This window comes from Equus caballus, chromosome 17 (assembly GCF_041296265.1).
Source record: "Equus caballus isolate H_3958 breed thoroughbred chromosome 17, TB-T2T, whole genome shotgun sequence".
NCBI classification, from domain to species: Eukaryota; Metazoa; Chordata; class Mammalia; order Perissodactyla; family Equidae; genus Equus; species Equus caballus.
The window spans coordinates 16,776,904-16,801,951 of NC_091700.1; positions in this window are offsets into that span (position 1 = coordinate 16,776,904).

Consider the following 25,048-nt stretch of genomic DNA (forward strand, 5'->3'; position numbering starts at 1 on the left):
GGACCAGGAGAGCGCTGGGGGTGAAGCTTGAAGAGTCCTCTGCTCAGGTGCGACTGTCACTCGTATTTCTTCGTGGGTCACAAGTGCGAAGTCAGTGGGGTTCGACGCGTTGCACGCCGAGGATCTCTGTCCGTGACGCGGAAAGTGGGCGATCCGTCATTTCGGCTGGTCCAAGCCTCTGCACGATGTCCGCTCGGGCGGGGTCCGGGGGGGCTGCCATCAAGCTGCTCTCTGATCTGCCGTCTTCCTGTTGTTCTGCAAAACAACCTCAGAAACTTTGGTTACTTTCTCGCCCACGTCCACCCCTGTGGGGGCCGGGCACCGTGGTGTCAGTAACGGCAGGGTTTTCCTCTTGGGTCACCCTCCCAACAGTGTGGAGGATGGGTTCAAGCGGGGAGGGGGGGGTGCGGTGTGCCAGGAGGCCAGCCGGCAAGATCAGTAAGGAGTCTACTGGGCTGGTTGCGTGCAAGAGACAGGAAGGCATGCGGCAGAGCAGCGGGGACGGCAAAGACGGGAAGGCGCTCGGCTCCCTTTGGGAGTCGGTAGGCTGCCAAGTGGGTGAGACAGAGAGCTCAAGCGTGGCCCTGAGGCCTCTCGCTCTCGGTGGGGGGGGGGGGGCGGGGATGAGATGGGCAGAGGTTTTCTGAGGTGATGAAAGGAAGGTAAGAGGAGGGGGAGGGTTCTTTTGGAGGATACCGGGCTCCCTTTTGGACGTGTCGGTTTTGAGAAGCCTTTGGACATCCCGAGAGGTGCGTCCAGCAGACAGTTAGAGAAAGCAGCGTGGAGTCAGGGGCAGGGTGACGTCAGTCGTACGCACTCAGAAGCCCTGGGCATCCGGGGGGCGAGTCGAATCGTAGGAGAGCGCATGAGCTTGCTCTGAGACCCGAGGGGTTCCTGTTCCCTGAAGACCATGCCTTGCCTCCGAGAACAGAACCCTTGGAGAAGTGGTCGGGAGGAGAAGCCGCAGAGGAAAGGGAGACAGAGGGGTCTGAGGTTAGGAAGGGCACCTGGGGAGGGGGCCATCCCCCAGAGAAAGAGGGTGGAGAGAACTTGCAGAGACTGAAGGCGTGGGCAGCATTCCTCAGACACCACAGAGAGTTTAGGAAGACGAAGGAACCGAAGGGCGTGCCCTGGCCTCTTGCTAGGACGGGACGGCGACGAGATTTGGGGAGTCTTTCGAGGAGCCGGTGAGAGACGAGGCGATGACTGGATGGCTGACGAGGAGTCGAGGTCTTTTGGCAGCAGCTTAGCCGTGAAAGGTAGAGAGAGAAGGCGGTGGTGGAGGAGCGGAAAGGAGAGGTGTGGATGCTGGGAGAGACTTGGGTGTGCTCAGCGGCTTAAGGAAAGAAAGAGACGGGCCGAAGAGAAAGCAGCTGGCAAACTGAGGGAACGAGATCTTTGGGGGAGGCTGAGCAGACGGTTCCCAGGGCACCCCACGTGGAGCCAGGACCCTGGAACTGCCAAGCTGAATCCCTCTTCCTGGAAAACCAAAGGGAAAGGGGAGGGGTGGGTGGAGAGAAATAGAGGGACGTTCAAACGGGGGTGGGGGGTGGTGCGGGGAAACGGAGAGTTCTTGACTAGCTGGCCTCTGATCTCTTCGGGTACCGAACGGGTATGAGGACGATCCCGCTTGAGGCAGGCGATGGAGATGATTTGGAGGGGCTGTTGAGGAAACGGGGCGGGGTGGGGGTGGGGGGTTGACCACGGCCCTCTGATGGGCTTGGGGGCGGAAGCGGCTTCCATGCCCATCGCGAGGCGCCGGTTCAGTCAGTCGGTGTCCATCCGGACCACAGACCACAGACCCCTGCTTTGGAAAACAACAAGAAGCAGTTCGTAAACCCTTGCAAAGATCTCTGAGGTCTGGTGACTGGCTTTGCAACCCAAAGCGAGTCAGGGAATAAGATCCTCCCGTGCTTAGGAGTTTTCCTCTCTGTCCCAGAGGCCGCAGAGCACCCGAGGGCGGTTTCCCAGGCAGTGGAAAGAGGAGGAGGACCGAGCCGGGGGAAAGCAAGCTTTCCTCGTGAAGTTTGGATGCCCGCTGCACGTTGGTGCCCTTCCCCTTTCTTCCTACTGTCCCGGGAGTGGGCGCCCTCGCGCGCTTTCTGATGCTGCAGCACTAAGGCAAGTGAGGTTCCCGCTCCCCGAGGGAAAGCTCAATAAACGCCCCCCTCCCCCCGCCCCCACCCTTCCCACCCCCCCACTCTTCCCACACCCCCAGCCCCCACCCGCCCGCAACCCCCCCACCTCCCAGACCCAACCCCCACCCCCCCACCCCACGCCCCCCAGCTCCTCCCAGACGGTGACAGCGTGACAAACAGAATCGGAAGCGTCCTTGGCCCACAGCCTGCGATCCCACCCGTGCCGCGCCTGCTCTCCAGAGAAGTGACGTCCGTCCGCTTTAAGGTGGGTGGCTACCTGCAGCGACACCCTTTTGAAAGCGCGAACCATAGCTATTTCTTTGAAAGCTCCAGTGAAGCCGCAGAGAAACCTGTGAGCTTTAGCACAAGGCCACTTTGTGCTAAGGAACCCGCAGCGAGGGACCGGCTTTCCTGAAAGCGCCGTCGTCTCCTCTGCGGCTTGGGGAGCCTCTAGGGCTTGGACAGGCCTTGGAGCAGCCCGGCAGCACTCTTGGCGGGTGGCAGCAGCCAAGGTGTGCCGGTGGGCACGACGTCGGTCACGGCGTCTAAGAGAAGGTGCCCAGACCCTCCGGTTCCGGGGCCGGGTGGGTCGATGAGAGACACGGCTGGGGAGCAGGGATTCCCGTCCGATCTTCTGGGGGTGGCTGCGAGGGCGGTTCTCAGAAGAGCTGGCACGTTCTTAGGCAGTGTCTTCCTGGCGGGTGCTCCGGGACGCTTCCTGGGCTGAGCGGGGAGCTGTCGTGGTGGAGAAGCTCCCTGAGACTCAGCTTCTAGAAAGTTCACGAAAAGCTCCGAGAAGGAACTCTTGAGCTCGGGTTGCTGGTTGGGTCTCCGAGGAGGAGGCGTGTCGGGGGCACTGCGGGATCCGAGCCGCCCGGTCACCCATCCGGTAAGGCCGCCCTGCTCTTCCTGCAGCAACTGCTCCATGGCCTCCCTTTCCACACCCAGGGTGCTTCCCATCCGTCGGAACGCTTCCCGGCGTTCGTGTCTGGCGCTTTGCAAGGCGTCCGTGAAGAGCTTTCTCAGGAGGGCCTTGTCTGCTTTTCCTTCCAGGGTGCTCACTAAGTCGGTCCACTTCTTTTGGACGTCCTCCAGCACTTCCCGTCGGGCCTCGTCTTGTCGCTGCAGTCCTCCGATCTGCTCCTCCTGCAGGCGCGAGGCGGCTTGCGCTCTCTCCAGCCGTCCCTGCAGCGACCTCAGCTTCCCTTCCAGGCCGTCTGCCTTTTGCATCCATTCGGCCAGGACCACCTTCAGGTTGGCCAGGGCTCCGGCCTGCTGCTTCTCTGCTTCCCGGGAGGCGGACAGCTGGAGGGCAGTCTCCTCTTTCTGCTGGGTGACCGCAGTCAGTTGTTCCTGCAGGGACCCGACCCGGGCAGCGGCCCGCTGGCTCGCCTTCTGCATGGCGTGGGAAGATGACAGGAGCCTCTCCTCTAGCGCCGTGACTTTCCTCCTGAGTTGAGCCGCTCTGTCTTCTGCCAGCCGCGCTGCCCGGAGATGCCAGTCTTCGCATTCTGAAGCCTGCGTCCGAGACCTCCCCAGCTCCTGGCCTAAGCGCGCTCCCTTGTCGCGCAAAAGGCGAACCTCCTCCCGCAGGGCGCACTTTTCCACTCGTTCCTGTCTCAGCGCCAGCGCCGCCTCATCTCTCTCGTGCTGAAAGACAATGCTCTTTTCCTGCATGGAGGTCACTGCATTGAGAAGCTGGCTCAATTCCCCAGCCCGGCCCTCTTCTTTTTCTCTCAGGAGGCACTCAAAAGCCAGAGCCTTCTTCTTCACGGAGACGCATTCGAATTCCTTCTCCCTCAGCATCGTAGAGAGGCGCCTGTTCGTCTCTTGTAAGGCTTGGTTTTCGGTGTCCTTCTCCCTGGACCTTTCCAGCAGTTTTGCATTCTCCCGTTTGACTTGGCACGCATCCGCTTCCAGATGGACTATCCTCTCCTTCAGGTTTGTCACCGCCTGCCTCAACAGTTCGTTTTCGCTCGCTCGGGTCGTGAGGGTTTCCCTCAGAGAAAGGAATTCCTCCCTCTGCGCCTCGATTAAGAGCTCTCTGTCCTCCAGCGTGTTCTGTAAAGCCTCCTGTTTCTCCTTGAGCCGCTGAATTTCGGAATCCGTCTGTGCGTGCCGTTCTCTCTCCCGTTCCGAGGTGGCGGCCATCGCCTCGGACAGTCTCTGAGTCTCCTCCTGGAGGCTTCTGATGGCTGCGTCTTTTTCCTCCGTGGCTCGCCTTAAGGCTTCCACCTCTGCTGGCGGCCCTTTCGAAGACTCGCCCGGCGCCTCGGACTTAATTGCCTCCTGAGAGCCGGCCGCCTCGCAAGTCCGCGACGATGCGGCGGGCGGCTGTGGTGACGTGAGGGCGGGTGGACCCAAGAGAACCTCCTTGGCATTGCAGAGCTGCTCTAGGCCGAGCTGCATCTGTGCCAGTCTCTTCCCCAAGAGCCGGAGTTGGGTCGCATCCCCTCGAGGACGCGGGAACGGGGCGGCAGAGTGCATCTGTCGCCGACACTTCTCCTCGCTGTCCACTGAGGCCCGTGCCTCGAGTGGTGGGAGTTCTTTCTGAAGTTGGGATGACTCCCGCTGCAGATGGTGCACCTCGGTGAGCACCAGCCGCTGCCACTCCTCCAGCACGTTGACCCGCTGCTTCAACGTGCCCCGTTCCCGGAGAAGCTCCTCCAACTGATTCGCGTCCACGCCCCGAACCTCATGGCCAGCGTCGGACGTTTGCCAGATGGTCAGTAAAGTCTGACATTTCTGGCTCAAGGCACCGATTTCAATGTCTTTGGCTCGGACGAGGCGTGATAAGTGCCGGATCGCTTCTCGAAACATGTCCTCACCGCCGCTGTCAGATCGAGGGCGCCGTGTCTGACTTTCGCCTCGCAGCTTCGCGAGCTCTGCTTCTTTGGCCACCAGCAGGTCCATCATTGTGTGATACGCCCTTTTCAGGTGGCTGTTTTCCCTCAGCTTCTCGTCGAAAACGGCCAACACTCGTTCCCTTTCCAAAGCAGAGGCTTGCAGTTGCTGCTGGAGGCCCCCCGCATCCTGGACGGAGGCAGCCGAAGCTAGGCGAGCGGGAAGGCCCTGGCTCTGCCAGTCTTGCGGCTGGATCGTCTGAGTTCGTGGCCCGGTCTCATCGTCGTCCGGCTCATCAAGCCGCTCGGTCAGAGGGATCGTCTTTTCGGCCCCAAGTTTCAGCGCCTTCCTCTGCTTTTGCTCTTCAGTGGTCCTTGGAGGATGCTGGGTTTCCTCCTCCAGGTGACCTTCGATCCCTTTCAGTTGAGACCCCTCAGATTCTAGTTGTGTCCCGGCGTCGAGGGTGTTCGGGTCAACCACTGGAGCGGCTCGAGCCCGTTGTCTCTGTGGCTCCAGTGCTTCCCTCAGGTGACTGCCTTCTTCTTGCAGGGAGGCGAGCCTCGTGTCTCCTTCCTCGAGGCTTTCCCGCAGAGTTGCGGTGTCTCTCCGAGCTGGAGTTGCCGGTCTCTCCTTCTCGGGTGGTCCGGTCGCCCGAATGGCTTCCGTCTCCGTTCTCCCCGAGTCGGGTAAGTCTGGCAGCTTTTGCGTCCCCTTCCTCAGCACACCTCTGGTGAAGTCAGAGAGGTGTGCGGGGAGGGAAGCCACGCTGCCGCCCACTCGCCCCAGGGAATGGCCTAAGCCGGAGCCGAGGCCGGGGCGGCCAAACCAGGAGGCCATCGCTGCGGGTCACAGCACTGACCTGGTGCGCTCCGCGAAGAGCGTCCAGCCCAGCCGGACAGCCCCGCCAAGTGTCAGGGCCCCGGCGGCTGCGCGAGGCTAAGGGTCAAATCACAGCCAGGCGCTGCTAGGCAACGGCGGGCTGGCGGCCTGGGGGCGGGGCCTGGGCGGGGCTGGGGCGGGGCCTGGGCGGGGCCTGGGCGGGGCGCGGGCTCCAACCGTTGGGCTCGGGGCTCCCGGAGGGGAGGGGAGGGGAGGGGCTGCCCGCAACCGCGAGGCCTGCCGCCTGGCCCTCACCCATGGCCACCTCCTGACACGCGTGCCCCGCTCCGCCCCCCTCCACCCCCCACCGCCAGCCCCGTGGGCCTCCGCTCATCCCCAGGGCTTCCCACCACGGCGGTGGGCCCCCCTCTCCCTCTGCTTCAGTGCCGCCCCCGGGGGCCAGGCGGCCCTCCTGCCCCCTGGGGCCGCCCGCCAGGAACGCCGCGCTGAAGGCCGCCATCCCCACACCACCGCCACCTGTGCGCGTGGCAGCGCGTGTGGGCAGAAAGGACCCCAGGGCTCTGACTGCCGCCAAGCGCCTCCCACGCTCCCTCCTGTCCTGCGGCCGGGAATCTTCCCAGCCGGCTTGGAGAACACTCGGAGGGCCAAGGTAGGTGGGGACCCGCCTCCACCTGCAGAGTTCCGACGAGTGTGTTTGGACACACGTCGGCCCCCTGCGCAGAAGCACGACCCTCCTGAGCACCCTGACCGTGGCCATCCCCCACACAGTCGCCGGGGTCCTTGCCCCGCCGCCTCGCCGCCCTCTTCCTGCGGCCCTGCCTGGAGAAGCGGTCCCCGGGAGGAGCCTGGGGGCTCTCGGGCGCCACAGGCGGGGTGTGGCACACCGCGTGCACGCTGTGCGCCCGCTTCTGTCAGCGCGGGGCGGGCTGTGGTCGGGGAAGGGAGTCTTCCCCATGCGTCGAGCGGGCGGTGGAGCGGGGAAAGGACCCAGAGGTGCTCGTGCAGCGCGCGGCCCCCAGCCCCGCTGAGCCCGGCGGAACGTCGTCCTCGGGGCCCGACTCGGGGCCGGCGGCCGAGGCCCGGCTGCGCGCCGCCCCCTGGGCCTGCCGTGCGCTCCTGCCCCGGCGCGGGGCGCGGGGGCGGCGCGGCTGGCCCCGCGGGCCTGGGGACCCGCCGCCGCAGCGACCAGAAAGTCCCGGTCAGCCTGCCCCGAGCTCCGCGGGCCTGGGAGCCCGGCGCCGCCGCCGCCGCCGCCGCAGCCGCCGCCGCGGCCGCCGCCGCCGGCGGCTCGGCAGTGTGGCGCGGGAGCAGCCGCCAGGCCGTCCCGATGCGCGCGCCAGGAGCCCCGCAGGCTGGGGAGCCGCCGCCGCCGCCGCCGCCGCCGCCGCCAGGTAGTGGCCGTTGCACTGCGGGAGGCCGCGGGCCCACCAGAGCATGGGCAGGTGAGGGCCCCGGGCGGCCGCCTCCCTCCGTGCACCCGTCGGGGTCTCCACCGCCCGGGCCCCGCCCCCGGGAGCAGGGACCTGCGCCTTCTCCTGTCCTGCCGGCGACCCTGGCGCCCGTGCTGGCTGCCTGGGGCCACCACTCCCATCCCTGGGGCGCGTGCCTTTGCACAGGCGCTGACGGCGGCGCTGGGGTGGGGGGCGCGGGGCGGGGCGCGGCGGGCTGGCGGGTGCTGGGACCGGATTCTCAGCCTTGGGCTCCAGCGGGGCGGGGTGGGGGGGCGATTAAGGAGTGACGCGGGGTGGTCGTGGGGGCAGGGCGCGCCGCGCAGACCCTTGAGGTCCAAGTGCAGACAGCGGAAATCTGTAAAGGGGCTTCCAGCCGGTGGGATCCCCTCGGTGCGTGCGTTTCCCTTGGGCCTTCAGGGAAGCGGGAGGCGGTGCTGCCTCCAGCCCAGGGCGAGGAGGAAGGAGCGGTGCCAGTTGTTGACCGCGTGAAATTTGGAATCGGGAGCAGGATGCAGGCGCCGGGCGCCAGTGAAAGGGAAAAGGGTTCTCCGGATCCTCTTCCTCCCTTTGGCTTTGGCAGCAGCTGCTTCTCCGTGTTGCTTTGGTCCTGCTGCCGTGCTCTTCCGGCGGGCGCTGAGTGTGAAATGCCCCAGGAAGCGGGGCGGGGAAGAGGTTGAGGATGGAAGAAGGCGAGCCGGCATGGGTGGGGGGAGCAGGCGCTGCAGGAAAGGTGATCCACCTTTCCTTGCTCTCCGCTTGCTGCCTTTCCCTGAGCCTTGGACTTCCACCCCTTCCGCCTCCGCCCGTCCTCCCGTCCTCCCGTCCAACCTCTCTCTCCTCTGAGTCCTGCCAAGAAGAGGCAGGTCGAACACTTGCGGTGTGCACTGGATCGAAGGGATTACCCTGCTAGGATTAGGCTCGCTCGATGAGCTTGAAGTCCTTTGAGTCAGAACCTGTTTGGGGTCTGCAGAGAGTCGCACGTGGCGGGAGGGTGGCCCGCGTGTGGGTGAGGAGCAGGGAGGAAGGCTGCAGGGGCGAGGCCTTGGAGATTCTGCTCCAGTTTGGCCTGCAGGCAGTGGAGAACCCTGGATTCCTTTCAAGCAGGGAAGCGATGGGACCACACACAAACTCAGGTCCGGGTACCCGATTTCGCAGCCAAGCCAATCAGTGAGAAGTCAGGGTTGCAGCAAGGAAAGAGGTTTATGATCAAGAGGCGGCCAGACAAGGAGGTGGGCGTAAAACTCAAACCCGCCTCCTCAAAGGGAAAACAAAACGTTGGGGCGTTTATCTGGGGTTGGGGTAGGGGTGGGACCAGGAGAGCGCTGGGGGTGAAGCTTGAAGAGTCCTCTGCTCAGGTGCGACTGTCACTCGTATTTCTTCGTGGGTCACAAGTGCGAAGTCAGTGGGGTTCGACGCGTTGCACGCCGAGGATCTCTGTCCGTGACGCGGAAAGTGGGCGATCCGTCATTTCGGCTGGTCCAAGCCTCTGCACGATGTCCGCTCGGGCGGGGTCCGGGGGGGCTGCCATCAAGCTGCTCTCTGATCTGCCGTCTTCCTGTTGTTCTGCAAAACAACCTCAGAAACTTTGGTTACTTTCTCGCCCACGTCCACCCCTGTGGGGGCCGGGCACCGTGGTGTCAGTAACGGCAGGGTTTTCCTCTTGGGTCACCCTCCCAACAGTGTGGAGGATGGGTTCAAGCGGGGAGGGGGGGGTGCGGTGTGCCAGGAGGCCAGCCGGCAAGATCAGTAAGGAGTCTACTGGGCTGGTTGCGTGCAAGAGACAGGAAGGCATGCGGCAGAGCAGCGGGGACGGCAAAGACGGGAAGGCGCTCGGCTCCCTTTGGGAGTCGGTAGGCTGCCAAGTGGGTGAGACAGAGAGCTCAAGCGTGGCCCTGAGGCCTCTCGCTCTCGGTGGGGGGGGGGGGGGCGGGGATGAGATGGGCAGAGGTTTTCTGAGGTGATGAAAGGAAGGTAAGAGGAGGGGGAGGGTTCTTTTGGAGGATACCGGGCTCCCTTTTGGACGTGTCGGTTTTGAGAAGCCTTTGGACATCCCGAGAGGTGCGTCCAGCAGACAGTTAGAGAAAGCAGCGTGGAGTCAGGGGCAGGGTGACGTCAGTCGTACGCACTCAGAAGCCCTGGGCATCCGGGGGGCGAGTCGAATCGTAGGAGAGCGCATGAGCTTGCTCTGAGACCCGAGGGGTTCCTGTTCCCTGAAGACCATGCCTTGCCTCCGAGAACAGAACCCTTGGAGAAGTGGTCGGGAGGAGAAGCCGCAGAGGAAAGGGAGACAGAGGGGTCTGAGGTTAGGAAGGGCACCTGGGGAGGGGGCCATCCCCCAGAGAAAGAGGGTGGAGAGAACTTGCAGAGACTGAAGGCGTGGGCAGCATTCCTCAGACACCACAGAGAGTTTAGGAAGACGAAGGAACCGAAGGGCGTGCCCTGGCCTCTTGCTAGGACGGGACGGCGACGAGATTTGGGGAGTCTTTCGAGGAGCCGGTGAGAGACGAGGCGATGACTGGATGGCTGACGAGGAGTCGAGGTCTTTTGGCAGCAGCTTAGCCGTGAAAGGTAGAGAGAGAAGGCGGTGGTGGAGGAGCGGAAAGGAGAGGTGTGGATGCTGGGAGAGACTTGGGTGTGCTCAGCGGCTTAAGGAAAGAAAGAGACGGGCCGAAGAGAAAGCAGCTGGCAAACTGAGGGAACGAGATCTTTGGGGGAGGCTGAGCAGACGGTTCCCAGGGCACCCCACGTGGAGCCAGGACCCTGGAACTGCCAAGCTGAATCCCTCTTCCTGGAAAACCAAAGGGAAAGGGGAGGGGTGGGTGGAGAGAAATAGAGGGACGTTCAAACGGGGGTGGGGGGTGGTGCGGGGAAACGGAGAGTTCTTGACTAGCTGGCCTCTGATCTCTTCGGGTACCGAACGGGTATGAGGACGATCCCGCTTGAGGCAGGCGATGGAGATGATTTGGAGGGGCTGTTGAGGAAACGGGGCGGGGTGGGGGTGGGGGGTTGACCACGGCCCTCTGATGGGCTTGGGGGCGGAAGCGGCTTCCATGCCCATCGCGAGGCGCCGGTTCAGTCAGTCGGTGTCCATCCGGACCACAGACCACAGACCCCTGCTTTGGAAAACAACAAGAAGCAGTTCGTAAACCCTTGCAAAGATCTCTGAGGTCTGGTGACTGGCTTTGCAACCCAAAGCGAGTCAGGGAATAAGATCCTCCCGTGCTTAGGAGTTTTCCTCTCTGTCCCAGAGGCCGCAGAGCACCCGAGGGCGGTTTCCCAGGCAGTGGAAAGAGGAGGAGGACCGAGCCGGGGGAAAGCAAGCTTTCCTCGTGAAGTTTGGATGCCCGCTGCACGTTGGTGCCCTTCCCCTTTCTTCCTACTGTCCCGGGAGTGGGCGCCCTCGCGCGCTTTCTGATGCTGCAGCACTAAGGCAAGTGAGGTTCCCGCTCCCCGAGGGAAAGCTCAATAAACGCCCCCCTCCCCCCGCCCCCACCCTTCCCACCCCCCCACTCTTCCCACACCCCCAGCCCCCACCCGCCCGCAACCCCCCCACCTCCCAGACCCAACCCCCACCCCCCCACCCCACGCCCCCCAGCTCCTCCCAGACGGTGACAGCGTGACAAACAGAATCGGAAGCGTCCTTGGCCCACAGCCTGCGATCCCACCCGTGCCGCGCCTGCTCTCCAGAGAAGTGACGTCCGTCCGCTTTAAGGTGGGTGGCTACCTGCAGCGACACCCTTTTGAAAGCGCGAACCATAGCTATTTCTTTGAAAGCTCCAGTGAAGCCGCAGAGAAACCTGTGAGCTTTAGCACAAGGCCACTTTGTGCTAAGGAACCCGCAGCGAGGGACCGGCTTTCCTGAAAGCGCCGTCGTCTCCTCTGCGGCTTGGGGAGCCTCTAGGGCTTGGACAGGCCTTGGAGCAGCCCGGCAGCACTCTTGGCGGGTGGCAGCAGCCAAGGTGTGCCGGTGGGCACGACGTCGGTCACGGCGTCTAAGAGAAGGTGCCCAGACCCTCCGGTTCCGGGGCCGGGTGGGTCGATGAGAGACACGGCTGGGGAGCAGGGATTCCCGTCCGATCTTCTGGGGGTGGCTGCGAGGGCGGTTCTCAGAAGAGCTGGCACGTTCTTAGGCAGTGTCTTCCTGGCGGGTGCTCCGGGACGCTTCCTGGGCTGAGCGGGGAGCTGTCGTGGTGGAGAAGCTCCCTGAGACTCAGCTTCTAGAAAGTTCACGAAAAGCTCCGAGAAGGAACTCTTGAGCTCGGGTTGCTGGTTGGGTCTCCGAGGAGGAGGCGTGTCGGGGGCACTGCGGGATCCGAGCCGCCCGGTCACCCATCCGGTAAGGCCGCCCTGCTCTTCCTGCAGCAACTGCTCCATGGCCTCCCTTTCCACACCCAGGGTGCTTCCCATCCGTCGGAACGCTTCCCGGCGTTCGTGTCTGGCGCTTTGCAAGGCGTCCGTGAAGAGCTTTCTCAGGAGGGCCTTGTCTGCTTTTCCTTCCAGGGTGCTCACTAAGTCGGTCCACTTCTTTTGGACGTCCTCCAGCACTTCCCGTCGGGCCTCGTCTTGTCGCTGCAGTCCTCCGATCTGCTCCTCCTGCAGGCGCGAGGCGGCTTGCGCTCTCTCCAGCCGTCCCTGCAGCGACCTCAGCTTCCCTTCCAGGCCGTCTGCCTTTTGCATCCATTCGGCCAGGACCACCTTCAGGTTGGCCAGGGCTCCGGCCTGCTGCTTCTCTGCTTCCCGGGAGGCGGACAGCTGGAGGGCAGTCTCCTCTTTCTGCTGGGTGACCGCAGTCAGTTGTTCCTGCAGGGACCCGACCCGGGCAGCGGCCCGCTGGCTCGCCTTCTGCATGGCGTGGGAAGATGACAGGAGCCTCTCCTCTAGCGCCGTGACTTTCCTCCTGAGTTGAGCCGCTCTGTCTTCTGCCAGCCGCGCTGCCCGGAGATGCCAGTCTTCGCATTCTGAAGCCTGCGTCCGAGACCTCCCCAGCTCCTGGCCTAAGCGCGCTCCCTTGTCGCGCAAAAGGCGAACCTCCTCCCGCAGGGCGCACTTTTCCACTCGTTCCTGTCTCAGCGCCAGCGCCGCCTCATCTCTCTCGTGCTGAAAGACAATGCTCTTTTCCTGCATGGAGGTCACTGCATTGAGAAGCTGGCTCAATTCCCCAGCCCGGCCCTCTTCTTTTTCTCTCAGGAGGCACTCAAAAGCCAGAGCCTTCTTCTTCACGGAGACGCATTCGAATTCCTTCTCCCTCAGCATCGTAGAGAGGCGCCTGTTCGTCTCTTGTAAGGCTTGGTTTTCGGTGTCCTTCTCCCTGGACCTTTCCAGCAGTTTTGCATTCTCCCGTTTGACTTGGCACGCATCCGCTTCCAGATGGACTATCCTCTCCTTCAGGTTTGTCACCGCCTGCCTCAACAGTTCGTTTTCGCTCGCTCGGGTCGTGAGGGTTTCCCTCAGAGAAAGGAATTCCTCCCTCTGCGCCTCGATTAAGAGCTCTCTGTCCTCCAGCGTGTTCTGTAAAGCCTCCTGTTTCTCCTTGAGCCGCTGAATTTCGGAATCCGTCTGTGCGTGCCGTTCTCTCTCCCGTTCCGAGGTGGCGGCCATCGCCTCGGACAGTCTCTGAGTCTCCTCCTGGAGGCTTCTGATGGCTGCGTCTTTTTCCTCCGTGGCTCGCCTTAAGGCTTCCACCTCTGCTGGCGGCCCTTTCGAAGACTCGCCCGGCGCCTCGGACTTAATTGCCTCCTGAGAGCCGGCCGCCTCGCAAGTCCGCGACGATGCGGCGGGCGGCTGTGGTGACGTGAGGGCGGGTGGACCCAAGAGAACCTCCTTGGCATTGCAGAGCTGCTCTAGGCCGAGCTGCATCTGTGCCAGTCTCTTCCCCAAGAGCCGGAGTTGGGTCGCATCCCCTCGAGGACGCGGGAACGGGGCGGCAGAGTGCATCTGTCGCCGACACTTCTCCTCGCTGTCCACTGAGGCCCGTGCCTCGAGTGGTGGGAGTTCTTTCTGAAGTTGGGATGACTCCCGCTGCAGATGGTGCACCTCGGTGAGCACCAGCCGCTGCCACTCCTCCAGCACGTTGACCCGCTGCTTCAACGTGCCCCGTTCCCGGAGAAGCTCCTCCAACTGATTCGCGTCCACGCCCCGAACCTCATGGCCAGCGTCGGACGTTTGCCAGATGGTCAGTAAAGTCTGACATTTCTGGCTCAAGGCACCGATTTCAATGTCTTTGGCTCGGACGAGGCGTGATAAGTGCCGGATCGCTTCTCGAAACATGTCCTCACCGCCGCTGTCAGATCGAGGGCGCCGTGTCTGACTTTCGCCTCGCAGCTTCGCGAGCTCTGCTTCTTTGGCCACCAGCAGGTCCATCATTGTGTGATACGCCCTTTTCAGGTGGCTGTTTTCCCTCAGCTTCTCGTCGAAAACGGCCAACACTCGTTCCCTTTCCAAAGCAGAGGCTTGCAGTTGCTGCTGGAGGCCCCCCGCATCCTGGACGGAGGCAGCCGAAGCTAGGCGAGCGGGAAGGCCCTGGCTCTGCCAGTCTTGCGGCTGGATCGTCTGAGTTCGTGGCCCGGTCTCATCGTCGTCCGGCTCATCAAGCCGCTCGGTCAGAGGGATCGTCTTTTCGGCCCCAAGTTTCAGCGCCTTCCTCTGCTTTTGCTCTTCAGTGGTCCTTGGAGGATGCTGGGTTTCCTCCTCCAGGTGACCTTCGATCCCTTTCAGTTGAGACCCCTCAGATTCTAGTTGTGTCCCGGCGTCGAGGGTGTTCGGGTCAACCACTGGAGCGGCTCGAGCCCGTTGTCTCTGTGGCTCCAGTGCTTCCCTCAGGTGACTGCCTTCTTCTTGCAGGGAGGCGAGCCTCGTGTCTCCTTCCTCGAGGCTTTCCCGCAGAGTTGCGGTGTCTCTCCGAGCTGGAGTTGCCGGTCTCTCCTTCTCGGGTGGTCCGGTCGCCCGAATGGCTTCCGTCTCCGTTCTCCCCGAGTCGGGTAAGTCTGGCAGCTTTTGCGTCCCCTTCCTCAGCACACCTCTGGTGAAGTCAGAGAGGTGTGCGGGGGAGGGAAGCCACGCTGCCGCCCACTCGCCCCAGGGAATGGCCTAAGCCGGAGCCGAGGCCGGGGCGGCCAAACCAGGAGGCCATCGCTGCGGGTCACAGCACTGACCTGGTGCGCTCCGCGAAGAGCGTCCAGCCCAGCCGGACAGCCCCGCCAAGTGTCAGGGCCCCGGCGGCTGCGCGAGGCTAAGGGTCAAATCACAGCCAGGCGCTGCTAGGCAACGGCGGGCTGGCGGCCTGGGGGCGGGGCCTGGGCGGGGCTGGGGCGGGGCCTGGGCGGGGCCTGGGCGGGGCGCGGGCTCCAACCGTTGGGCTCGGGGCTCCCGGAGGGGAGGGGAGGGGAGGGGCTGCCCGCAACCGCGAGGCCTGCCGCCTGGCCCTCACCCATGGCCACCTCCTGACACGCGTGCCCCGCTCCGCCCCCCTCCACCCCCCACCGCCAGCCCCGTGGGCCTCCGCTCATCCCCAGGGCTTCCCACCACGGCGGTGGGCCCCCCTCTCCCTCTGCTTCAGTGCCGCCCCCGGGGGCCAGGCGGCCCTCCTGCCCCCTGGGGCCGCCCGCCAGGAACGCCGCGCTGAAGGCCGCCATCCCCACACCACCGCCACCTGTGCGCGTGGCAGCGCGTGTGGGCAGAAAGGACCCCAGGGCTCTGACTGCCGCCAAGCGCCTCCCACGCTCCCTCCTGTCCTGCGGCCGGGAATCTTCCCAGCCGGCTTGGAGAACACTCGGAGGGCCAAGGTAGGTGGGGACCCGCCTCCACCTGCAGAGTTCCGACGAGTGTGTTTGGACACACGTCGGCCCCCTGCGCAGAAGCACGACCCTCCTGAGCACCCTGACCGTGGCCATCCCCCACACAGTCGCCGGGGTCCTTGCCCCGCCGCCTCGCCGCCCTCTTCCTGCGGCCCTGCCTGGAGAAGCGGTCCCCGGAGGAGCCTGGGGGCTCTCGGGCGCCACAGGCGGGGTGTGGCACACCGCGTGCACGCTGTGCGCCCGCTTCTGTCAGCGCGGGGCGGGCTGTGGTCGGGGAAGGGAGTCTTCCCCATGCGTCGAGCGGGCGGTGGAGCGGGGAAAGGACCCAGAGGTGCTCGTGCAGCGCGCGGCCCCCAGCCCCGCTGAGCCCGGCGGAACGTCGTCCTCGGGGCCCGACTCGGGGCCGGCGGCCGAGGCCCGGCTGCGCGCCGCCCCCTGGGCCTGCCGTGCGCTCCTGCCCCGGCGCGGGGCGCGGGGGCGGCGCGGCTGGCCCCGCGGGCCTGGGGACCCGCCGCCGCAGCGACCAGAAAGTCCCGGTCAGCCTGCCCCGAGCTCCGCGGGCCTGGGAGCCCGGCGCCGCCGCCGCCGCCGCCGCAGCCGCCGCCGCGGCCGCCGCCGCCGGCGGCTCGGCAGTGTGGCGCGGGAGCAGCCGCCAGGCCGTCCCGATGCGCGCGCCAGGAGCCCCGCAGGCTGGGGAGCCGCCGCCGCCGCCGCCGCCGCCGCCGCCAGGTAGTGGCCGTTGCACTGCGGGAGGCCGCGGGCCCACCAGAGCATGGGCAGGTGAGGGCCCCGGGCGGCCGCCTCCCTCCGTGCACCCGTCGGGGTCTCCACCGCCCGGGCCCCGCCCCCGGGAGCAGGGACCTGCGCCTTCTCCTGTCCTGCCGGCGACCCTGGCGCCCGTGCTGGCTGCCTGGGGCCACCACTCCCATCCCTGGGGCGCGTGCCTTTGCACAGGCGCTGACGGCGGCGCTGGGGTGGGGGGCGCGGGGCGGGGCGCGGCGGGCTGGCGGGTGCTGGGACCGGATTCTCAGCCTTGGGCTCCAGCGGGGCGGGGTGGGGGGGCGATTAAGGAGTGACGCGGGGTGGTCGTGGGGGCAGGGCGCGCCGCGCAGACCCTTGAGGTCCAAGTGCAGACAGCGGAAATCTGTAAAGGGGCTTCCAGCCGGTGGGATCCCCTCGGTGCGTGCGTTTCCCTTGGGCCTTCAGGGAAGCGGGAGGCGGTGCTGCCTCCAGCCCAGGGCGAGGAGGAAGGAGCGGTGCCAGTTGTTGACCGCGTGAAATTTGGAATCGGGAGCAGGATGCAGGCGCCGGGCGCCAGTGAAAGGGAAAAGGGTTCTCCGGATCCTCTTCCTCCCTTTGGCTTTGGCAGCAGCTGCTTCTCCGTGTTGCTTTGGTCCTGCTGCCGTGCTCTTCCGGCGGGCGCTGAGTGTGAAATGCCCCAGGAAGCGGGGCGGGGAAGAGGTTGAGGATGGAAGAAGGCGAGCCGGCATGGGTGGGGGGAGCAGGCGCTGCAGGAAAGGTGATCCACCTTTCCTTGCTCTCCGCTTGCTGCCTTTCCCTGAGCCTTGGACTTCCACCCCTTCCGCCTCCGCCCGTCCTCCCGTCCTCCCGTCCAACCTCTCTCTCCTCTGAGTCCTGCCAAGAAGAGGCAGGTCGAACACTTGCGGTGTGCACTGGATCGAAGGGATTACCCTGCTAGGATTAGGCTCGCTCGATGAGCTTGAAGTCCTTTGAGTCAGAACCTGTTTGGGGTCTGCAGAGAGTCGCACGTGGCGGGAGGGTGGCCCGCGTGTGGGTGAGGAGCAGGGAGGAAGGCTGCAGGGGCGAGGCCTTGGAGATTCTGCTCCAGTTTGGCCTGCAGGCAGTGGAGAACCCTGGATTCCTTTCAAGCAGGGAAGCGATGGGACCACACACAAACTCAGGTCCGGGTACCCGATTTCGCAGCCAAGCCAATCAGTGAGAAGTCAGGGTTGCAGCAAGGAAAGAGGTTTATGATCAAGAGGCGGCCAGACAAGGAGGTGGGCGTAAAACTCAAACCCGCCTCCTCAAAGGGAAAACAAAACGTTGGGGCGTTTATGCCTCGCTGAAAATTCTCGTACCCTCTTTCTCGGCAGCTCTCCATCTGCTCGATCATCAGCCCTGGCGGCCCTGAAATCCCTCAGCCCGGCCGCAGTGTCGCCATTGACTAAAGCCCAAGAGAGCCCCAGCGAAGTCAGAGGGTTTCCTCCAAAAGTTCGGGTCCTCGGGAGACGGGAGCATTTTGAAGCTGCGGTCGAGAGGGAGCCCCTACCCATGTGGACAGTGGGCCTCCGACAGCCCACTCGATTGCTCAGCTTCGGTGGCTGTCTCTGCGCTCTCCTTCAAGTCCTGCGAGGTTGGCCTTGAGGTTCTCAGTGACCCAGTTCCTTGAGGGGGAAGGGCTCTTCCACTCCGGCCTAGACCCCCATTGGCTTCTCAACCTCCAGACGTGGGCTTGACAAGAGAATAAGGAGTCATGGCGGTCTTTCTTGTGGTGCCGTCCCTCTTCGGAGAGAAACCCAGAAGTCGAAGATTCCCCTCCAGTTCTTCCTCCTTTGGGGTGGCCAACCTCAGTCTTCAACGAGATAGAACCAGAGGAAGAGGGGTGTTCCCAGCAGCTGCCGGCGGTGGTTAGTGGTCGAAGTCCTCTGGGACACTGACTCGGCATGGGCCGAGGGTGGGACCTCGAACTCATGAGAGGCTCCCTGCCTTGACACCACCTTCCTCCACTGCAGCGAGAATGAGAGTCGTGATGCCGCCGGGTGGGTTACGCAGGCGGCGATGTGACATGGTAGCCACCACCAGAAGACTCGCGGGCCAGAAGCCTTCGGGTCCAGTCCCTTGTGAAGAAAAAGGACTCCCTCTGAGTCGAGTTGTGTGAGAAAGCCTCCAGAAGAGGGACAGGTTTCTGCCCAAAGCAGCCTGCTGGACGGGCCGCGACCTCAGGTTTCCGGCGTCTCCGCAGTGTGCTCCCCAGGTGAGTTGCTTTCATTTTTTCTCAGGAGCAGCAGGCGAGTTGCGGCGTGCGTCGAAGAACCCTTTTGAGCGCATCTGGCAAGACCCAGACGTTTCTTTGGATCAAGAAGGACTCTTCGAGCTCCGTTCCTTGCCCTGCAGCAAAAGGTCTGATAGGAGCTGCTCCACTCTTCCCAAGTGCCTTGGCATTCCAGCCATATCCAAGAGCTGTGGCAGAGGGTCCTCCGTTCTTTCGGTGGGCACGAGGACGTCCTCCCTACCGCCACAGGTGCTCTGCAAGAGGAGTCCAGTCGCTCCTTGCGCTCTCTTTGCACATGGGTCTCACTCAGGCTTCCCTCTCACAGTGAGGACCCTGAGGCTGCCACTTGATCTGTGCGAGCAGCCTCGGGTCGGCCTTTGCCCCCAAGAAGCGGCCTTTCGACGTGGTCGCGGATCAGCCTTGCCGTGGACCTTGCTTGAGAGGACGATTCACGTGGACGCCTCCTCCGCCGGGCCTCTCAGTTTCCAGATGCGAGTTCTGGGAACTCAGACCCGGTAGTGGCCTCCGAGCGGTGCAGGCACTCCAACCTTCTCGCGAGCCTCGTCCAGGAGAGGTCGTGGGCGGGCAGTGGCGGGGCGCCGAATTGCTGAAGGGCTGCAGAAAGCTCAGCTCTTGCCCAGTCGGCGAGCGCCGGTGCCCTGAAGAACCAACTCCGCCTGGATAGGGGATCTGAAGGACGACCACCCAAGTGCTTGAGTTCCCGAGCCCTCCCTTCACAAGACCCAGCCTGGTCCGAGCTGTTTGCCAAAGAGCGGGGGCAGTGGCCTGTCTCGTCTCTTTGAGCCAGTGTCACCAGCAGCACTGCCAGCTAGAGCGTGGCCCGGCTCAAGGCCGTTGAGGGGAGAGCTCTGTGGTGTCGCTCCCCGGGACTCCTGGCCCGTTGAGCAACAGCTGCGCCGGGCCTCTTCTTAAGCCCATCCCTTGGGGCTCTCCTTGGGCAAGTGAGTTTCGTCATGGCGCTCCAGCTCTCTGAGAGAGGGCCCCACGGGGTGGCACTCGAGACTCGGGGGTGCGTGAACCGGTTGTCGTCCAATCAGCTTGGGGGCTTGCGAGGGAGGCTTTCGTCGCGGGAGCGCCCGTGAACTGACAATGAGGAGCAACGCTGCTCTCGAGTGGCCGCCAAACCCCTGTCTGCGAACAGTTTCCTTTGCCCTGTTTCTCGGGTCTCCGCAGCAATGAGGGAGTCTCTGACACTCCCGGCGGTGAATCGCACGTGCTGCCGGTGGCAGAGTCTGAAAGAGAGGTGAGCAACCCTCGAGAACTCCTCAGAGTGAGGGGCTCCAGGGCCGAGCCCTCTGGTTGAAACCCTGGGAGTCCTGCCTGGCTTCCTCCGTCCCAGAGACCGGGACCATGCGCTCCTTAGCGCGCCTCATCCCCCTTAACTGGGACTTCAGGGTGCAACGTCCTTGAGCAGACCCCCGGGGTGCTCAAGTCTTTCACGCCTTCTTGCATCTGGGGCAGGGTATGAGTCCCTACGTTCTGCACAGTTTGTGCACCTCCAGAGGGTCCCTCAAAAGTGGACGGTTTGTCAGTTTTTGAGAGGTCAGGGTTCCAGAAAGCGCGGAACAAGTTTCCCCGCGGCCGCTGGTGGTCTTGGAATTCCCCCATCCTCAACAGGATGTGCGGACACCCCCCGCGAATTCTCTGCCCTCCGTTCAGCCCTCTGTGGAGTTGGCTGTTCAGGCCGGAGAATTGCCTGTGGGCCTTCCTGCTTCAGGTGAGCTTGTCAGCGTTCACGCAAACCTTGTCTCCTCGAACAATGCTAGAACACACTCCGCCCCCCGTTGGGCTTGTCCTGTGGCCGGGTCGGATCTTCTGTGTGAACAAGAGGAGAGCCGCGAGCCTGAGCTCCTGAGCCGCGCCGTTAGCAGTGAGTGGCGGAGTCTACTCCCGACTCCTGGCGCGGGCGTTTGTCCTCCCTTCGGAGAGGACTGCAGCCCCCAGGTAACGGCGCGTGAGGAGGAACAGGACCTCCGCGGCAGGGAGAACGGGTCCCCTCTGGCTACCGGAGAGCAAAGCGAAGTGGAGTGAGTTTTCGGGCCTGCGCTTTCCTCCGTTTCTTAGCGCCTTGGGTCAAGTGGCCCGTTCAGCTCAAGGCTAGCTTTTCCGAGAGGCAAAATCCCAGCTCCGCCACAGAGGCTGGGTTGTCCAGGGCGGGAGGGCCCAAACCGGTGCATGTGTTTCCTTTAGCCCTCTTCAGAATTCCCTGGCAGGGGCCGTTTGGTTTCCTCCTTGAGCGCCTGCCCACCCAGGGCCATAAGCTTGGTGTCCCCGTCAGGTGAGACCTCAAGCTCCCCGGCACTGTTGAAGCCTTTGTGTGAGTCTGAGATCTCGCAACGACTGGGAGTTCATTCTCTCGGAGCCCGGAGGTTGTTGAAAGCGCCCCACACGGCCTGCGTAGTTGAGCGTGTTAAGAGCCCTCCCGCGCGGGTTGCCAGCGCTCCAGTTGGGCACGAGAGCTTGAAGCGCTGCAGTCCGGAGTCTTTGGGGCTTTCGGGCCCCGGAACACTCAAGACTGGTGTCGCCTGCGTTCCTTGGAGCTGGTAGAGCGTTTCTGTAAGGGCTCCTCTCCCCCGCGCAAGCTGTGAGCCTCGCCCTTTTGGGCAACTGAGGACAGGGTGGTAACCCTTCAGGTGCGGCTCCCGAGGTTGGTGAGAAAGGAAGTGCCGACTTCCTGGTCGGCGTGAGGAGGGGCGAATCTCAGCCACTTGGCCCCCAAAGTCGCTCCCAGGAGACCCCTTGAGGGAAAAGCCTTCCGAGCCCCGGAAATAAGCGAGATTGGGGGGCCAACCGTCTCTTTTAATTGGGGGTCCGACACCGCTCCGTCCGCCTGGAGCCTGAGCGAGAGCCAGGGACCATAATCAGTGTGCAGACGGCTCCCGCCAACTGAGTGGCAGGTCCAGAAAGGCTCGGAGCTTTTGACAGCAGAGTGTGACGCCACTCCGGCCTGCTCGTGGTTTTGGTTGCCACGGGCAGACCGGGTCTGAAAGGGCTGAGCCCCCGCGGCGAATTGGGGGGGCCGAGGTGCTCATTGTCTCAAGCCCCATGGACCAGGTGTTGGGGGAATGGCACCGGCGGCTCAGTCACAAAAGCTCTCACTTCCCAGATGTGCACCCGTCCAATCTTCGGGCCCAGGAGATCATGGGATCGTGATCGCAGGGCCCGACTGGGGTCGGGATCAAGGCGGAGGTCTGAATGCCAGGGAGGACTTCCGAGCCCCCAATGCAACCCTTCAACGAGGTGGAGGCTCCCATTGGGTCGGGGGGGATTCCGGGTGCTGTTCTATGAAGAAGCAGGTGGGCCCTCCGCACCTGTTCATCCCCAAATCCAGTGCAGGCGGACCAGACTCTCCTTCTGCCAGGAGCCTTCTGCGCAAGTTGCTCTGAAAGGGACTGGCCCATCACCTGAGCAGAAGCCCCCTGAGCGGCGGCCTGATGGGAACGCCCTTGAGGGCCGTCTCCCCCAAGGGCACAGTCAGTGGAGACAAGTCCCCCTCCAACCCTCCAGCTTCCCTCGATGGCGCGACTCAGACAGTCCCCTTGTCGGCAGTGACGAGCAAGAGCCCGTTCCTGATCGCTCGAGATCGCAGATCTGCCGAAGTGCAAATCCAACCAATTGTGAGGATATGGCAGGAGTAGGAGACCCTGGTAGGCAGTTCGAGAGGGAGAGGAGCCTGGTTGAGGAGCAGGCCCCAAGCTGTTCCCCCTCCCTCCCACCGCGGGGTAAGCAACTCGGTCTCCGGCCGGGGAGGTTCTCGATGGGAGGAGCCTCGGCGAGGCATGCTCAACTCAAGGGAGGCCGAACGAGGTCTCAAGGCAGATTGGAAAGCGCCCTCCAGAGGGACAGGGGGGGCCGGGCCGCCCGAGTTCACGATTTTCAGACCTGCTGAGAGGCCCCGATTGAACTGGCCCACCCACGAACGGGAAACCTTTCTTTTGTGCTTGGATGATCCCTGAACACTTCCCTGCGGGGAGGTGTCCGGTTCTTGGTGCGAGCTATCCAACCCCCTGACTTCGTTCTCTTGCCAGTCTTATTTCCAAGGTGCTCGCGGAGACGAGCGCAAGTCGACCCTCCAGGCGAGGTCCTTCTCAGGAGTGAGAGCGGCGTCGTGCAGGAGTCCGGAGATGCTTGAAGTCGCTAGCACAGGGACCTTTCCCTCGGAAAGGCCAAAGTCCTCCGGCGCGGCCCCTTTTTCGGGCAGCGCTGACCCCAAGTTGAGGAGGACCGGGGTGGTCGCCGTACAATTTTGGTTGTTCTCAGGAAGGGTGCCCGCTCTACCGAACCGCCCCTGCTCTCGGCTTGTCCGGGCCGCCGGGAGAAAGCGCGGGGCCCTAGTGGCACGGGGCACAGAGTCCACAGACCCTCGTGTTCGTGGCAGTGTTAGCATGTAGGAATCTGCTCAAGAAGAGCTTAGAAGCTGAGGGGCCGGTTCAGGGGCAGCAGCAGACTCGTCCCTGGAGCCTGGACTCCCGAACCGACCTCGTGTCTAACTGGCAGGGAAGCGAGGTTGGCCCCTCCGTCGACGGCGGGGCCAGCCTTCCCTCTCCTCTCCTGGAGGGGCTCAGCTTGGGACAGGCACGCAACTTTGCCCTCCCGGAGGTCCCTGCCATTCTCTCGCCCTAATGCCAAGCCTGTACTCACACTGTCGCCGTAAGCGCTTGCGGCCCCAGGGCTTGACGCAAACCCTGAAGGCCAGCTGGGCTGACAGCCAGCCCCTGTCGCCTGAAATGAGAATCAGTCGCCGACTCCTCGCCTCAGCCCCTCGGGAAGTCGTCGTCTGTGACAACTCCTCGGTAGTGGTTGGGGCTTGGATCGAATTGGCCGGAGAGGGGGAGCGAAAAACCAGGGGCGGCCGGAGGGATTCTCGGGCGGCAGTGCCAGCCCTTCGTTTTCTTCAACTCAATTCGACAAGTGCGGTCCTTATCGGGGTCCAACCTCCCAAAGTGAGCTGGGAGGCTCCACTGCTGGCGTTCTTCGGTTGGGAAGGCCCTGGCTCTGCCAGTCTTGCGGCTGGATCGTCTGAGTTCGTGGCCCGGTCTCATCGTCGTCCGGCTCATCAAGCCGCTCGGTCAGAGGGATCGTCTTTTCGGCCCCAAGTTTCAGCGCCTTCCTCTGCTTTTGCTCTTCAGTGGTCCTTGGAGGATGCTGGGTTTCCTCCTCCAGGTGACCTTCGATCCCTTTCAGTTGAGACCCCTCAGATTCTAGTTGTGTCCCGGCGTCGAGGGTGTTCGGGTCAACCATCTGGAGCGGCTCGAGCCCGTTGTCTCTGTGGCTCCAGTGCTTCCCTCAGGTGACTGCCTTCTTCTTGCAGGGAGGCGAGCCTCGTGTCTCCTTCCTCGAGGCTTTCCCGCAGAGTTGCGGTGTCTCTCCGAGCTGGAGTTGCCGGTCTCTCCTTCTCGGGTGGTCCGGTCGCCCGAATGGCTTCCGTCTCCGTTCTCCCCGAGTCGGGTAAGTCTGGCAGCTTTTGCGTCCCCTTCCTCAGCACACCTCTGGTGAAGTCAGAGAGGTGTGCGGGGAGGGAAGCCACGCTGCCGCCCACTCGCCCCAGGGAATGGCCTAAGCCGGAGCCGAGGCCGGGGCGGCCAACCAGGGAGGCCATCGCTGCGGGTCACAGCACTGACCTGGTGCGCTCCGCGAAGAGCGTCCAGCCCAGCCGGACAGCCCCGCCAAGTGTCAGGGCCCCGGCGGCTGCGCGAGGCTAAGGGTCAAATCACAGCCAGGCGCTGCTAGGCAACGGCGGGCTGGCGGCCTGGGGGCGGGGCCTGGGCGGGGCTGGGGCGGGGCCTGGGCGGGGCCTGGGCGGGGCGCGGGCTCCAACCGTTGGGCTCGGGGCTCCCGGAGGGGAGGGGAGGGGAGGGGCTGCCCGCAACCGCGAGGCCTGCCGCCTGGCCCTCACCCATGGCCACCTCCTGACAACGCGTGCCCCGCTCCGCCCCCCTCCACCCCCCCACCGCCAGCCCCGTGGGCCTACCGCTCATCCCCAGGGCTTCCCCACCACGGCGGTGGGCCCCCCCTCTCCCTCTGCTTCAGTGCCGCCCCCGGGGGCCAGGCGGCCCTCCTGCCCCCTGGGGCCGCCCGCCAGGAACGCCGCGCTGAAGGCCGCCATCCCCCACACCACCGCCACCTGTGCGCGTGGCAGCGCGTGTGGGCAGAAAGGACCCCCAGGGCTCTGACTGCCGCCAAGCGCCTCCCACGCTCCCCTCCTGTCCTGCGGCCGGGAATCTTCCCAGCCGGCTTGGAGAACACTCGGAGGGCCAAGGTAGGTGGGACCCGCCTCCACCTGCAGAGTTCCGACGAGTGTGTTTGGACACACGTCGGCCCCCCTGCGCAGAAGCACGACCCTCCTGAGCACCCTGACCGTGGCCATCCCCCACACAGTCGCCGGGGTCCTTGCCCCGCGCCTCGCCGCCCTCTTCCTGCGGCCCTGCCTGGAGAAGCGGTCCCCGGGAGGAGCCTGGGGGCTCTCGGGCGCCACAGGCGGGGTGTGGCACACCGCGTGCACGCTGTGCGCCCCGCTTCTGTCAGCGCGGGGCGGGCTGTGGTCGGGGAAGGGAGTCTTCCCCCATGCGTCGAGCGGGCGGTGGAGCGGGGAAAGGACCCAGAGGTGCTCGTGCAGCGCGCGGCCCCCAGCCCCGCTGAGCCCGGCGGAACGTCGTCCTCGGGGCCCGACTCGGGGGCCGGCGGCCGAGGCCCGGCTGCGCGCCGCCCCCTGGGCCTGCCGTGCGCTCCTGCCCCGGCGCGGGGCGCGGGGGCGGCGCGGCTGGCCCCCGCGGGCCTGGGGACCCGCCGCCGCAGCGACCAGAAAAGTCCCGGTCAGCCTGCCCCGAGCTCCGCGGGCCTGGGAGCCCGGCGCCGCCGCCGCCGCCGCCGCAGCCGCCGCCGGCGGCCGCCGCCGCCGGCGGCTCGGCAGTGTGGCGCGGGAGCAGCCGCCAGGCCGTCCCGATGCGC